At 52.0% G+C, this 14,918-nt stretch overlaps 1 protein-coding gene across 2 annotated transcripts in view; it reads left to right on the top strand.

The window, feature by feature from the left end:
- The first annotated feature begins 10,765 nt into the window (after positions 1-10,765).
- The window catches only part of LOC144951930 (epidermal growth factor receptor kinase substrate 8-like), a 61,971-nt gene continuing 57,818 nt past the window's right edge, over positions 10,766-14,918 (top strand). For both annotated transcript variants that reach the window (XM_078882291.1, XM_078882289.1), the window contains exon 1: positions 10,766-11,091. The gene's annotated coding sequence lies outside the window, so the exon portion shown is untranslated. The remainder of the gene's footprint in view (positions 11,092-14,918) is intronic.

The raw sequence follows: 14,918 nt of genomic DNA, 5'->3' as shown, positions 1-14,918 counted from the left end.
TACGAGCCCGAACCGCCGTGCCCACGAGGCAATCCCACCCCACGCACCTGCAGCCGCCCCCCCCCTACCCCCCCTGCCCCCCCCAAACCATCACTCCGACTGCCGCACCCCGAGTCTCGATTGTGCCGCTCGATCTGGCTGATCGTTGTCGCGATCGTCACGTGGTGCGTGCGTGCGCGTTGGTGTTCGGGTTTGCGTCAAACGAGGGCTCGTTTCCTGCCAGAGAGGGCAGCGCGTCTCTCTCTCTAGCATCGCGGCAGATCGACATCATCGGTTCAAGCAAGCCATGTGTGGGCGCCACGATGACGAGATGTTGACTACCTCGCCTGGTATGCAGGAGGTCGTGGGGTCGATCCTGACGCCTGCTGCTGCTACTGTATATTTGGGATTGACGTGTCTCTCTCTCTCATCATCATCACGGTGGCTAGGAGATGTTAACTCCCTCGCCTGGTGTACAGGACGTCGTGGGTTCGATCTAGATCCTGACGCCTGCTGCTGTATATTTGGAGTTTGCGTGTCTCTCTCTCTCTCATGATCATCACGGTGGCTAGGAGATGTTGACTCCCTCGCCTGGTGTGCAGGAGGTCGTGGGTTCGATCCAGACCCTGACGCCTGTTGTATATTTGGAGTTTGCGTGTCTCTCTCTCTCATCATCATCATCATCACGGTGGCTAGGAGATGTTGACTACCTCGCCTGGTGTACAGGAGGTCGTGGGTTCGATCCAGATCCTGACGCCTGCTGCTGTATAGTTGTAGTTTGTGCGTCTTTCTCTCTCTCTCTCCCCGTGGTCGCGTGGATTTGGTTTCCCCCCTCCACAATTGGAGTCGACATGACGTGTTCATTTGCAAGAGAGCTACGCAGTTCAGTGGTGGGGCTTTACCTGCTACAGTAACAAAAAATCGTTCAAAAACACACTCTGCTTATCAGACACCAAATGTTGAAACCGGTCCAAAGTTTTGCAAACGTTAATATATATCTAGCAAAAAAATCAAAGACCCCCGTGTAGCCTTAGCAGACTGTTGGGGCAAGTGCTATTAGCGAGCACCTATGAAGGCCGGAACGGCACACGAGGGGGTGGGTGGCCAGCACCACGCTCGACCGCCTTTGTCTCCCCAAGTGGCGATGTTTACTACACACCGCACCAGGTACTCGTCTGTGGCTGAAACGACCTAGGGGAGGCCCAGAACCGGTTCAGATAATCGTCACCGGTGTTCGCTGTGAGCGGGAATCGAACTTGGGACGCCAGGTTGGTAGCGCAGCGAAGCCCTAACCGCTGCGCCACCGATCCCCTTATACACACACAGACACATACAGACAGACACACACACACAGACACACACACACAGACACACACACACACAGACACACAGACACACACACAGACACACACAGACACACACACACACAGACACACACACAGACACACACAGAAACTTATTTGTCTTGGACATTTGAGACCCACGAGGAGGGTCCTGCAACCACCACCACCGTCGCCACCACCGCCACCACCATCATCATCACTATCATCACTATAATCATCACCACAACCACCATCATCACCACTACCACCACTACTACAAACCACCACTACCACCACCACCACTACTACTAACCACCACCACCACCACCACCACTACTACTAACCACCACTACTACTAACCACCACCACCACTACCACCACTACTACTAACCACCACTACCACCACTACTACTAACCACCACCACCACCACCACCACTACTACTAACCACCACCACCACCACCACTACTACTAACCACCACTACTACTAACCACCACTACCACCACTACTACTAACCACCACTACCACCACTACTACTAACCACCACTACCACTACCACCACTACTACTAACCACCACTACTACTAACCACCACTACCACCACTACTACTAACCACCACTACCACCACTACTACTAACCACCACTACCACTACCACCACTACTACTAACCACCACTACCACCACTACTACTAACCACCACTACTACTAACCACCACTACTACTAACCACCACTACCACTACCACCACTACTACTAACCACCACTACCACCACTACTACTAACCACCACTACTACTAACCACCACTACTACTAACCACCACCACCACCACCACCACTACTACTAACCACCACCACCACCACCACTACTACTAACCACCACTACTACTAACCACCACTACCACCACTACTACTAACCACCACTACCACCACTACTACTAACCACCACTACCACCACTACTACTAACCACCACCACCACTACTACTAACCACCACTACTACTAACCACCACTACCACCACTACTACTAACCACCACTACCACTACCACCACTACTACTAACCACCACTACTACTAACCACCACTACCACCACTACTACTAACTACCACTACTACTAACCACCACTACCACCACTACTACTAACCACCACTACCACCACTACTACTAACTACCACTACTACTAACCACCACCACCACCACTACTACTAACCACCACCACCACTACTACTAACCACCACTACTACTAACCACCACCACCACCACCACTACTACTAACCACCACTACTACTAACCACCACTACTACTAACCACCACCACCATGGTCCCCAGCGCTTGACCAGCGGGCAGCATCCGGCGTCTTTGCGACTCGCCACGTGAACTTTGACCCGCTCCGCGCTCGCAGCCGTCGGCATGCCACCAACACGTTCTGACGTGTTAGAGGACTACGGTGGGTGGTGGGGTCACAAGACATCGGGACCACACCGTACACACCACAAGGGCGAACACGAGATGCTGCGACTTGGTGAAACGAAGCCAACCAAACAAACAATGACGCGCGCGCGCGCCGTGGTCTCCGCCGGAGGGTATTTAAGTGACAAGGTAAACAATCAATTCGAGACACTCGCCCGCCCGCCACCTCCTCCTCCTCCTCCATCCACACATCTGGGTCCGCGGCTGTGGAATTCACTGCTCCACAACCCCCCTCCTCCCAGAGGCGGTCAGTACCTAGGCCGGTGGGGTGCCACCGGTGGCTAGGAGATGTTAACTACCTCGCCTGGTCTACAGGAGGTCGCGGGTTCGAACCCGACCCTGACAACACCGGCTGCATATTTGGAGTCTGCATCTCTCATCATCACCACCGGTGGCTAGGAGATGTTAACTACCTCGCCTGGTCTACAGGAGGTCGCGGGTTCGAACCCGACCCTGACGATGCCTGCTGCTGTGTATTTGGAGTTTGCGTCTCTCATCATCATGGTGGCTAGGAGATGTTAACTACCTCGCCGGGTATGCAGGAGGTCGTGGGTTCGATCCCGACCCTGACCACACCGGCTGCATATTTGGAGTCTGCGTCTCTCATCATCACGGTGGCTAGGAGATGTTAACTACCTCGCCTGGTGTACAGGAGGTCGTAGGTTCGATCCCGACCCTGACGCCTGCTGCTGCTGTATATTTGGAGTTGCGTCTCTCATCATCATGGTGGCTAGGAGATGTTAACTACCTCGCCTGGTACGCTGGAGGTCGTGGGTTCGATCCCGACCTTGACGCCTGCTGCTGCTGTATATTTGGAGTCTGCGTCTCTCATCATCATCACGGTGGCTATGAGATGTTAACTACCTCGCCTGGTGTGCAGGAGGTCGTGGATTCGTTCCCGACCTTGACGCCTGCTGCTGTGTATATGGAGTGTGCGTGTCTCTCTCTCCCCGTGGTCACTGCGTGGATTTGACTCCGGATCTTCCTCCGGGTTTCCACCTCCACATCCAGAATCAACGTCACGTGTTTAGAGAATCTGGCTGCTGCTATCAATGTCACGTGATGATGATGATGACGACGATAAGCCGCGTGGTTGAGCTCTCATTTGTGATCGTCAAGTCGGCATTGCTCAGTGGACCCTGACGTGATGAAACAAAACAAAAAGTGTAGTTTAAAGTTTTAGATTAAAAAGCCTTTTACTTTTTACAGCTTGTTATTTTTACCCATGGAGTGTTTGTTTTTACTTGACGGGGTGATAATAGAATTACCCTACGTGGATGGGCTGTTATTCGGGACTTCTGTATAGCAGTAGTTTCTTTATAAATGTAAACTTCTCAGTGTACGTTGTTTGCCATATAAATAACCCGAACGGCAATGGATACCCATAGTCATTCATAGCCCCCCCCCACCCGCACTGTGCGTAAGAAGAGCGCACGAAGAAGGGTCGTCCCCACATCCACGACTGTTGTGAAGGAACGACGCAGGTGGAGGACTTCTCCACAACTCTGGCTGTCGCCTGATGAAGCTGGTTGTTATTTTCTGGCGAAAGCTCACGTCAATCACTCTCACTCTCCCACTCATTCACTCCCTCACTCCCTCCCTCACTCTCTCACTCACTCACTTTCCCACTCACTCTCTCACTCACTCACTTTCCCACTCACTCTCTCACTCACTCACTTTCCCACTCACTCTCTCACTCACTCACTCACTCTCTCACTCTCTCACTCTCTCTCCCACTCTCTCACTCTCCCACTCACTCTCTCACTCACTCTCCCACTCTCTCACTCACTCACTCACTCTCTCACTCTCTCACTCTCTCACTCTCTCACTCTCTCTCCCACTCACTCACTTTCCCACTCATTCACTCCCTCACTCCCTCCCTCACTCTCTCACTCACTCACTTTCCCACTCACTCTCTCACTCACTCACTTTCCCACTCACTCTCTCACTCACTCACTCTCTCACTCTCTCACTCACTCACTCACTCTCTCACTCTCTCTCCCACTCTCTCACTCTCCCACTCACTCTCTCACTCACTCTCCCACTCTCTCACTTTCCCACTCACTCCCTCACTCACTCACTCTCTCACTCACTCTCCCACTCTCTCACTCTCTCTCTTCTCCCTCTCGTGTCTTCACCGCTTCGGGAGTGCTTTTTGCTGCAGGCCGCTAAGCCCTCGAGGCTCATCCTCAACGCGGCTTCGGTTTCGTGCGTAGTAGTAGTGGTGGTGGTGGTGGTAGTAGTAGTGGTGGTGGTAGTGGTAGTAGTGGTGGTAGTGGTAGTAGTAGTGGTGGTGGTGGTGGTAGTAGTAGTGGTGGTGGTGGTAGTAGTAGTGGTGGTGGTGCTTTCGCGACCAATATTATTCATAGCAGAGGAGCTTCCTCCGCCTCGCCACGGTCAACTGGGCCACCAGCGAGCGGCACGGTGAGACGAACATCCTCGCCAGGGTTTGCCAGAAGCGTCGTGGCCGGGGAGGTGGGGGGGAGGGTGGGGGGGGAGGCCGCACTCCGACGCCCTCGCCCCGTGACCGCCCGCGCGGAGTGGCCCCGGGGGGGGGGTGGGGGTCACCGCTTGTCCGGTGGGAGGGGGGGTCACCGCTTGTCCAAGGCTTGTCCGGTGGGGGGGGGGGGTCTTGGAAGGGCGACAGCGGCAAACGCGGGTGGCGCGCGCCTCGCACTAAAACTCACTCGCACCGACAATTCGTGCACCACCGCAGTGACGCACGCTCATCAATCTGCAGAGTAGATAAGCGCTCGCGTGTGTCTACGTGTGTGTCTACGTGTGTGTGTGTACGTGTGTGTCTGCGTGTGTGTGTGTCTGCGTGTGTGTACGTGTGTGTGTCTACGTGTGTGTATGTGTGTGTGTGTACGTGTGTGTGTCTGCGTGTGTTTGTGTGCGTGTGTGTGTGTCTACGTGATTGTGTGCCTACATGTGTGTGTGTGTCTATGTGTGTGTGTGTCTACGTGTGTGTGGACGTGTGTGTGTCTACGTGAGTGTGTGTCTACGTGAGTGTGTGTCTACGTGTGTCTACGTGAGTGTGTGTCTACGTGAGTGTGTGTCTACGTGTGTGCGTGTGTCTGCGTGTGTGTGAACATGTGTGTCTACGTGTGTGTCTGCGTGTGTGTGTGTCTGCGCGTGTGTGTGTCTGTGTGTCTGCGTGAGTGTGTGTCTGCGTGTGTGTGTGCGTGTGTGTGTGCGCGCGCGCGTGTGCGTGTGCTGCAATAAAAGATCTAAATCGGCTCGGTATTTAAGCCGAGCGAGCGACCCGCCACGGCACTTGGCCGAGGACGCCCCCGGCCACCCGCAGCGTCCTCGGATGCGTTGCTACGTGGGCTCCGAACGGTTGCCACCTGTCCCGATGCAATCCGTGACAGAGGTGGCAGTCTCTGTCGCCTTACCCACTCACCCACCCACCCACGCTTGACATCCACTCGAACATCCACCCATACACTCACTCACCCACTCACTCATTCAAACACCCAAAGATCCACCCATCGACTCACTCACTCACTCATCCACTCAAACACCCACTCATCCACTCACTCACTCACTTATTCATTCACTGATCCATTCAAACACCCACCCCTCCACCCACCTACTCACTAATTCATCCATTAATTCACCCTACCACTCAACCATCCACCCTCCGATCCACTCACTCATTAACCCATTCATTCACTCAAACCAATAATTCACTCACCCATCCACTCAGCCTCTTGCTTACCTACTCATTCACCCACCCACCCTCGGGTTGCCACCTGTCCGGGTTGGACCCGCTACAATACGGGACTTGGCATGGTATGTGTGTGTGTGTTTTGGGTGTGCCAAGAATTGATTTGTAACCGAAATCTGGTACCGGGTGTTGCTTTAAGGATTTTTGTTACCGCAGGCAGATGGATGATTGCACGGCACTGACTGAGAAATAAAGTTGTGGTCCTGGTTCCCTGTGGTTCATGCGGCGTGTGATCTAGGGGATCCATCCCCTTGGTTATCCGTGACACCAAGTGGGGCTAGCAGATGTTAACTCCCTCGCCTGGTATGCAGGATGTCCGTGGGTTTGATCGCGAACCTGACGCCAGCTGCTGTATATTTGGAGTTTGCGTGTCTCTCTCATCATCATCATCACGGTGGCTAGGAGATGTTAACTCCCTCGCCTGGTATGCAGGAGGTCCGTGGGTTTTATCGCGACCCTGACGCCTGCTGCTGTATATTTGAAGTTTGCGTGTCTCATCATCATCATCGCGGTGGCTAGCAGATGTTAACTCCCTCGCCTGGTATGCAGGATGTCCGTGGGGTTGATCGCGACCCTGACGCCAGCTGCTGTATATTTGGAGTGTGCGTGTCTCTCTCATCATCATCATCGCGGTGGTTAGGAGATGTTAACTCCCTCGCCTGGTATGCAGGAGGTCCGTGGGTTTGATCGCGACCCTGACGCCAGCTGCTGTATATTTGGAATTTGCGTCTCTCTCTCTCCCCGTGGTCGCGTGGATTTTTCTCCGGCTCCTCCCTCCGTTTTTTTCCCTCCACAGTTAGAATCAACATCACACGTTCAGAGTATTGAGCTGCTGCTGCCTGAGATTTACACATTATAAGGCACTTTCGTTAAGCTGTCAATTGTGATAGCCAGCTCACTCCCGATAAAGGTTATCTATCTCAGTTGGCCTCTTTACCTGGTACGGACAGTCTTTGACTTACGAACACAATTAGTTCCGAGCCCATTCGTAAGTCGAATGCTTCGTAAGTCGAAGCACAGTATTATTGAAATGCACACACACACACACAAACACTCACTCCCAGCGCAAGGCCAACTCACTTACATCTCACGGAGGATCGCTCAGCTGAACAAAATAGTGCGGCGGTTCGATTTGCCAACGAGAGTTCGCGTTTGAAGTCGATGTAAAAAAACACACACACAAATCTTCCATGGAAGTTGGTTCGTCAGTGCGGGCGTTGGCCAGTGCGGGCGTTCGTCAGTGCGGGCATCCCACCGGGGTCCCGAGTGGTGGCGTGACCTCGACAACAATAAAAGCGGAGGACGGTGCCTCCTGCTACCACCTCGTCTCCGACTGAGTGTGTGGGCGACGCACGCCACCCGCACGCACCCCAAGCAATAACCTAGCTCGATTGATAAAACACGTAAGTACTGTATCACATCTTCTTGGTTCTTTCGGTAAAGTCACGTAGAATGGAAATAATAAAATAGTAAAAATAAAACATAATATCACATCATCGTTACCGTGTGGCAATGTAGAGCAGCCATCGACTCTAAACGCGTGACGTTGATTCTAAATATGGAGGGAAAAACCGGAGGACCCGGAGAAAAATCCACGCGACCGCGGGGAGAGAGAGAGACGCAAACTCCACATATACAGCGGCGTGCTACGTCTGTATGGGACAGAGTGATTCTCAGTCGCACGAGTAGAATTTTTCTGGGGTTGATTGGAATGCTGTGTGTGTGATACTATTACTGTGTGTGTGATACTATTACTGTGTGTGTGATACTATTACTGTGTGTGTGATACTATTACTGTGTGTGTGATACTATTGCTGTGTGTGTGATACTATTACTGTGTGTGTGATACTATTACTGTGTGGGTGATACTATTACTGTGTGTGATACTATTGCTGTGTGTGTGATACTAGTACTGTGTGTGTGATACTATTACTGTGTGTGTGATACTAGTACTGTGTGTGTGATACTATTACTGTGTGGGTGATACTATTACTGTGTGTGTAATTCCATTACTGTGTGTGTGATACTATTACTGTGTGTGTGATACTATTACTGTGTGTGTGATACTAGTACTGTGTGTGTGATACTATTACTGTGTGTGTGATACTATTACTGTGTGTGTGATACTATTACTGTGTGTGTGATACTATTGCTGTGTGTGTGATACTATTACTGTGTGTGTGATACTAGTACTGTGTGTGTGATACTATTGCTGTGTGTGTGATACTATTGCTGTGTGTGTGATACTAGTACTGTGTGTGTGATACTATTACTGTGTGGGTGATACTATTACTGTGTGTGTAATTCCATTACTGTGTGTGTGATACTATTACTGTGTGTGTGATACTATTACTGTGTGTGTGATACTATTACTGTGTGTGTGATACTATTGCTGTGTGTGTGATACTATTACTGTGTGTGTGATACTAGTACTGTGTGTGTGATACTATTGCTGTGTGTGTGATACTATTGCTGTGTGTGTGATACTAGTACTGTGTGTGTGATACTATTACTGTGTGGGTGATACTATTACTGTGTGTGTAATTCCATTACTGTGTGTGTGATACTATTACTGTGTGTGTGATACTATTACTGTGTGTGTGATACTAGTACTGTGTGTGTGATACTATTACTGTGTGTGTGATACTATTACTGTGTGTGTGATACTATTACTGTGTGTGTGATACTATTACTGTGTGTGTGATACTATTACTGTGTGTGTGATACTAGTACTGTGTGTGTGATACTAGTACTGTGTGTGTGATACTATTACTGTGTGTGTGATACTATTACTGTGTGTGTGATACTATTACTGTGTGTGTGATACTAGTACTGTGTGTGTGATACTAGTACTGTGTGTGTGATACTATTACTGTGTGTGTGATACTAGTACTGTGTGTGTGATACTATTACTGTGTGTGTGATACTATTACTGTGTGTGTGATACTAGTACTGTGTGTGTGATACTATTACTGTGTGTGTGATACTATTACTGTGTGGGTGATACTATTACTGTGTGTGTGATACTATTACTGTGTGTGTAATTCCATTACTGTGTGTGTGATACTATTACTGTGTGTGTGATACTATTACTGTGTGGGTGATACTATTACTGTGTGTGTGATACTATTGCTGTGTGTGTGATACTAGTACTGTGTGTGTGATACTATTACTGTGTGTGTGATACTATTACTGTGTGTGTGATACTATTACTGTGTGTGTGATACTATTACTGTGTGTGTGATACTAGTACTGTGTGTGTGATACTATTGCTGTGTGATACTATTACTGTGTGTGTGATACTATTACTGTGTGTGTAATTCCATTACTGTGTGTGTGATACTATTACTTTGTGTGTGATACTATTACTGTGTGGGTGATACTATTACTGTGTGTGTGATACTATTACTGTGTGATACTATTACTGTGTGTGTGATACTATTACTGTGTGTGTGATACTATTACTGTGTGATACTATTACTGTGTGTGTAATTCCATTACTGTGTGTGTGATACTATTACTGTGTGGGTGATACTATTACTGTGTGTGTGATACTATTACTGTGTGGGTGATACTATTACTGTGTGTGTAATTCCATTACTGTGTGTGTGATACTATTACTGTGTGTGTGATACTATTACTGTGTGGGTGATACTATTACTGTGTGTGTGATACTATTACTGTGTGTGTAATTCCATTACTGTGTGTGTGATACTATTACTGTGTGGGTGATACTATTACTGTGTGTGTGATACTATTACTGTGTGTGTGATACTATTACTGTGTGTGTGATACTATTACTGTGTGATACTATTACTGTGTGTGTGATACTATTACTGTGTGTGTGATACTATTACTGTGTGTGTGATACTATTACTGTGTGGGTGATACTATTACTGTGTGTGTGATACTATTACTGTGTGTTATACTATTACTGTGTGTGTGATACTATTACTGTGTGGGTGATACTATTACTGTGTGTGATCGGAACGCCGTGTGTGAATGGATGACTGAGTGATTGTAAAACTGTATCATCGGCATGATGTATGTGATGTGATTGTTGCGTGCGACTGGACTGATGTGCGTTTTTGGATTACAGTGAGTAATTATGATACTGTGTGTGTGTGCGTGACATTGGAATGCCGTGTGTGTGTGTGATTAACACTGGGAGACCCGCATTCCTCCCTCGCCTCGCAACCTCCCTGGCTCGCTGTCGTTACGTAGGCGAGTGGGTGGAGTGGCTGGAGTGGCGGTGGTGGGCGGAGAGAGATGGAGGTGGACTGGTGGGTGGGGTGGCTTGGTAATTGAAGGAGGCAGCCAACCCGCGCTGTGGGCAGGTAAACCTAACCGCGGCCATCCTATCCGCGCGGGCGCGTGCCCAGCCACACGGCAACCACGAATTGGCGAGGGGAGAGACGAGGCAGAGGGAGAGAGGAGAGAGAGAGAACCCAGCCCAGCACGACAGACCACCTCGTACGCACACGAATTTTACTCCTTCAGAGAACGAGGGAAGGGGAGGGAGGAGGGCTTTCTCCGTTTAGTTACAGCAACAGCGTCGGGGCCTGGCTTGCTGCTACTGCTGCTGCTGAAGGTAAGTCCGGGCTCTCTCTCTGTCTCCTCTGCGTTGCGTGACCCGTGTTTAATTAATGACGACTGCGATGGTGGATGGCGGTGGCTATTAATCGCGTCCGTCTCTGTGCGTGTGTGGGGGGAGCGGTGGCGCAACGGTTGGCGCACTGCGCTCCTGCGAATCCGGCGACCCGATTCGTTCGATTCTCGCTCGCGGACAACGCGGCCGCCGCGGTGACGAATGTCTGAAGAACCGGTTTGTGGGACCCGCCTCCCCCTATGGTCGACTCGGCATAAAATGAGTGCTGTCGGTAAAACCTCGCTGACTTCGGGGAGACAAAGGCGAGCGGTGGTGCTGCTGCTGATGTTGCTCACAGCACTTGCCCACACCCGTCGTCTAAGCAACCTGTTGCGGCTCCGCGGAGCGAGGGGATCTTTGTCTGTAGTAGTGGTGGTGGTGGATGTTAGTGGCGAGGGGGAGTCGGGGCGTGCCTCCTGCTGCTAGAATATTCATCGCCACTCCGACGGTACCACCACCACCACCGCCAAACAACAACAACAGCAGCAGCAGCGGCAAGGCAGTCGCGGGTGATCCACTGCGTGTCCTACTTGCCACGCTGCAATTGGGCACTGATGGTGGTGGTGAGCATGGAACGTTGTTCCCACTCGCCATTCGCGTGGCACGCGTGACTTCATCCTACGCCGTGTGAAGTGTTGGTGGTGGTGCTGCTGAAGGCCCCGTACTTGGCACGGAGGGCCGGAGCGAACAAAAAGACCCCAGAGCACCATCGCTGTCAACCCCTTCATTTACCAGTGTCCCCCCCCTAGCTTACGACAGACAACCTTGGCGGTCACTCCGTGCCCCTTGTGAATCTCAACGTTCATCCCACAAAGTCCCATCACAAGGGAGAGACACAATTGTAGCTGCCCGCATTGAAACGGCTGTACGTCGCGTGGGACCTGAAAACTCAATTTCCCCGCACAAGCATACGGGCTAAACCGCGTGGGGTCAACAGCGATGAAAGTGGCGTCTTGCGGCCAGCGAGTAAGACGCAAACGACATCTCCCAAGATGTTCCTAGCCCCGTCTGACTGTGGGCCACGACGGAAGGTTTAGCAGCAGGGGGGGGGGCACGTGTGGTGAGGTTCAGGGGGGGGGGGCACGTGTGGTGAGGTTCAGGGGGGGGGGCACGTGTGGTGAGGTTCAGGGGGGGGGGGGCACGTGTGGTGAGGTTCAGGGGGGGGGGCACGTGTGGTGAGGTTCAGGAGGGGGGGGGGCACGTGTGGTGAGATTCGGGGGGGGGGGCACGTGTGGTGAGGTTCAGGGGGGGGGGGGCACGCGTGGTGAGGTTCAGGAGGGGGGGGGCACGCGTGGTGAGGTTCAGGAGGGGGGGGGGGGCAGCGGAGTGCGGGGTGCGTTGTGAGTGCCCTTGGAGCCGCCAGGTTCTTCTCTCGTTCGTGGTGAGCGGTGGGCCCAGGCCCCTTGTGACATGTAGAAAGCGAACAAGTCTCTCGCTGGGGGTTGCCCCCTCCGTGTGTGGGGATGGTTGGTTATGCTCCATTTGGATGTTTGTCGCGGGCGATTTCGATGTTTGCCTCGTCTTCTAGGGGACCGTTCATAAATGACGTCACGCACCTGGGGGGGGGGGGGGGGGTCAGACATTTGTGACGATGTGTGACGAGGGGGGGGGGAGAAAGGTGACGTCACATCAAAATGCGCAACTTTTTAATAAATATACACAACACATTCTACTTAATTAAAGATACTTTTTGATAAATGTTTTCTCCTACAACATCAGAGTGCAGCGCCACATTAAATACGCACTACAATGACAATAGTTTAAAGCATGTTTTATTTTGGGGGGGGGCAGAGCTTTGTGACGTCATATTTTAGGGGGGGTCTGACTTTTTGTGGCGCCGTGTGACTCGGAGGGGTCAAAAATCGTCCAAAATCGCGTGACGTCATTTATGGACGACCCCCTATGTCACACGGCTATCGTGGGTTTTTTTTAGTGCTGTGTTGTTAGCCCGTGTCCCTAAACTGGAACATCCTGCCAAAGAGCTTTACAGCTCATCGGATTCCTCCTGCTGCTGCCACTCTTTAAATACCGATGCTGACATTGTGAGAAACATGGCACTGAGATTATTTAGATTTTTTTTCGATTTAAAGCTTTCGTGACTGCAGGGATTCATCTTCTTGGTTCTTTCGGTAAAGTCACCTGAGGACGGCTGCTTGCGTTGTGGCCGAAACGTCGTGAGAATTGTATTTTATAATGTTTCATTTTTATTATTTTATTATTTCCCGTCTACGTGACTTTACCGAAAGAACCAAGAAGATTATTTCGATTATCGCGGCGCTAGAAATGTCCAAATGATGGGGTCAATGTGTTGAGCGGCTGTCATTGTCGATGGCCAGGGCGCTTCTGAACAAGAGGTCAACACCTCTGAGTGGGGTTGCCTGTGTCGGATGCCGGATGGTTTAGTTGTCGTTTGTTTGGTTTGGGTGATTTGTTTACCTTCCATGTACTTTACACTGCTAGTGTGTGTTTAGCAGTGTGTTTGTTGTTGTTGTAGCAGCGTTCTTACCCCGAGCCCCCTAACTGGGCATCCGGTGAAAACAAAAATAGCTTTTGTAGTTCATCGGATTCCTCGTGCCAGTCTAAATGAGTATCTTGTGGTGGTTGTTGTTGTTTAGAACTTGCAGTCGTGCAGGGACTGCGACTGAATGCGTAGCAATACCTCCTGCCGTAGGGTGGGGTGGGGGGTGGGGGGGGTGGGGTGTGGGGGGGGTGAGAAGTGGGGGGGGGGGGTGAGAAGTGGGGGGGGGGGTGAGAAGTGGGGGGGGGGGGTGAGAAGTGGGGGGGGGGTGAGAAGTGGGGGGGGGTGAGAAGTGGGGGGGGGGGATCGGCCACTGAACGGCACGGGGTGCTGCAGTGTCCGCCCGTCCCGGCTTGTGAACCGTCCAGGAGGGTTCCTCTTCTCCCACCCTGCAAATCCAAAAACGCCGCGCCTGGGTGGGACCTTTTGACGTGGAGGTTACCGCTCTCCCTCTCCCCTACCTCTCCCCTACCTCTCTCCCCCCTACCTCTCTCTCCCCTACCTCTCTCTCTCTCTACCTCTACAACGGCTGGCGGCTGGATGTGGCTGCTCACGCAGGGCGCGGCACCACCAATAACCACCCCGACCTGTTCGCGCTTCAACATAAACACGGCGCCACGACGCCTCGCGCTGCTGCTGCTGGCTGCTGCCCTCCGTGGCCACGCCACTCAAGGGCGGGGTGAGGTCGTGGGGGTCGTGGCGCAAGCTCTCGCCCCTGGCTCGCCCCTCTCACACGGCTCGGCTCAATTTCTGTTTGCAGTTGCTCGGTGGCTTCCAAGGAAAGGCGTCTGCTTCCCAGAGTGCGTCTCGCTCGGCTCCCCAGAGTGTGTGGCTCGCTCGAGGCGTGGATCGTCGGCATCCTGAGCTGGCTCTGGGGACACCTTTCTTGAGACATTTGGGGCAAATTGGAGCCTCTGAGCCTGTGGCTAAGAATGTGTTGATGAAGGGGTGGGGGACGACCCCGCGTGGCGGTGCGTCGTGGGTTTGGGGGGCCCCACGTCGTGGGTTTGGGGGGGCCCACGTCGTGGTTTTGGGGGGGCCCATGACGTGGTTTTGGGGGGGCCCACGTAACACTGATCTGTCTTGGTGTTCCCACTGTCGCTTTGGGGACGTTGACTGTGTGTGGTGTGCGCGGGTCTGTCAGCCGCGTTGGTGCCAACACAAGCAAAGCACTCGAGTGATTTTCACGTTCAGCGTCTCGCCAGCAGAGCCGGGCATGCTGTTGTTGTGTTGTGTGTCTGAGGTCCTGGGG

This window comes from Lampetra fluviatilis, chromosome 64 (genome assembly GCF_964198595.1).
Source record: "Lampetra fluviatilis chromosome 64, kcLamFluv1.1, whole genome shotgun sequence".
Classification (NCBI taxonomy): Eukaryota; Metazoa; Chordata; class Hyperoartia; order Petromyzontiformes; family Petromyzontidae; genus Lampetra; species Lampetra fluviatilis.
The sequence above is the reverse complement of the archived record's forward strand: the minus strand, read 5'-3'. Positions and strand labels throughout refer to the sequence as shown.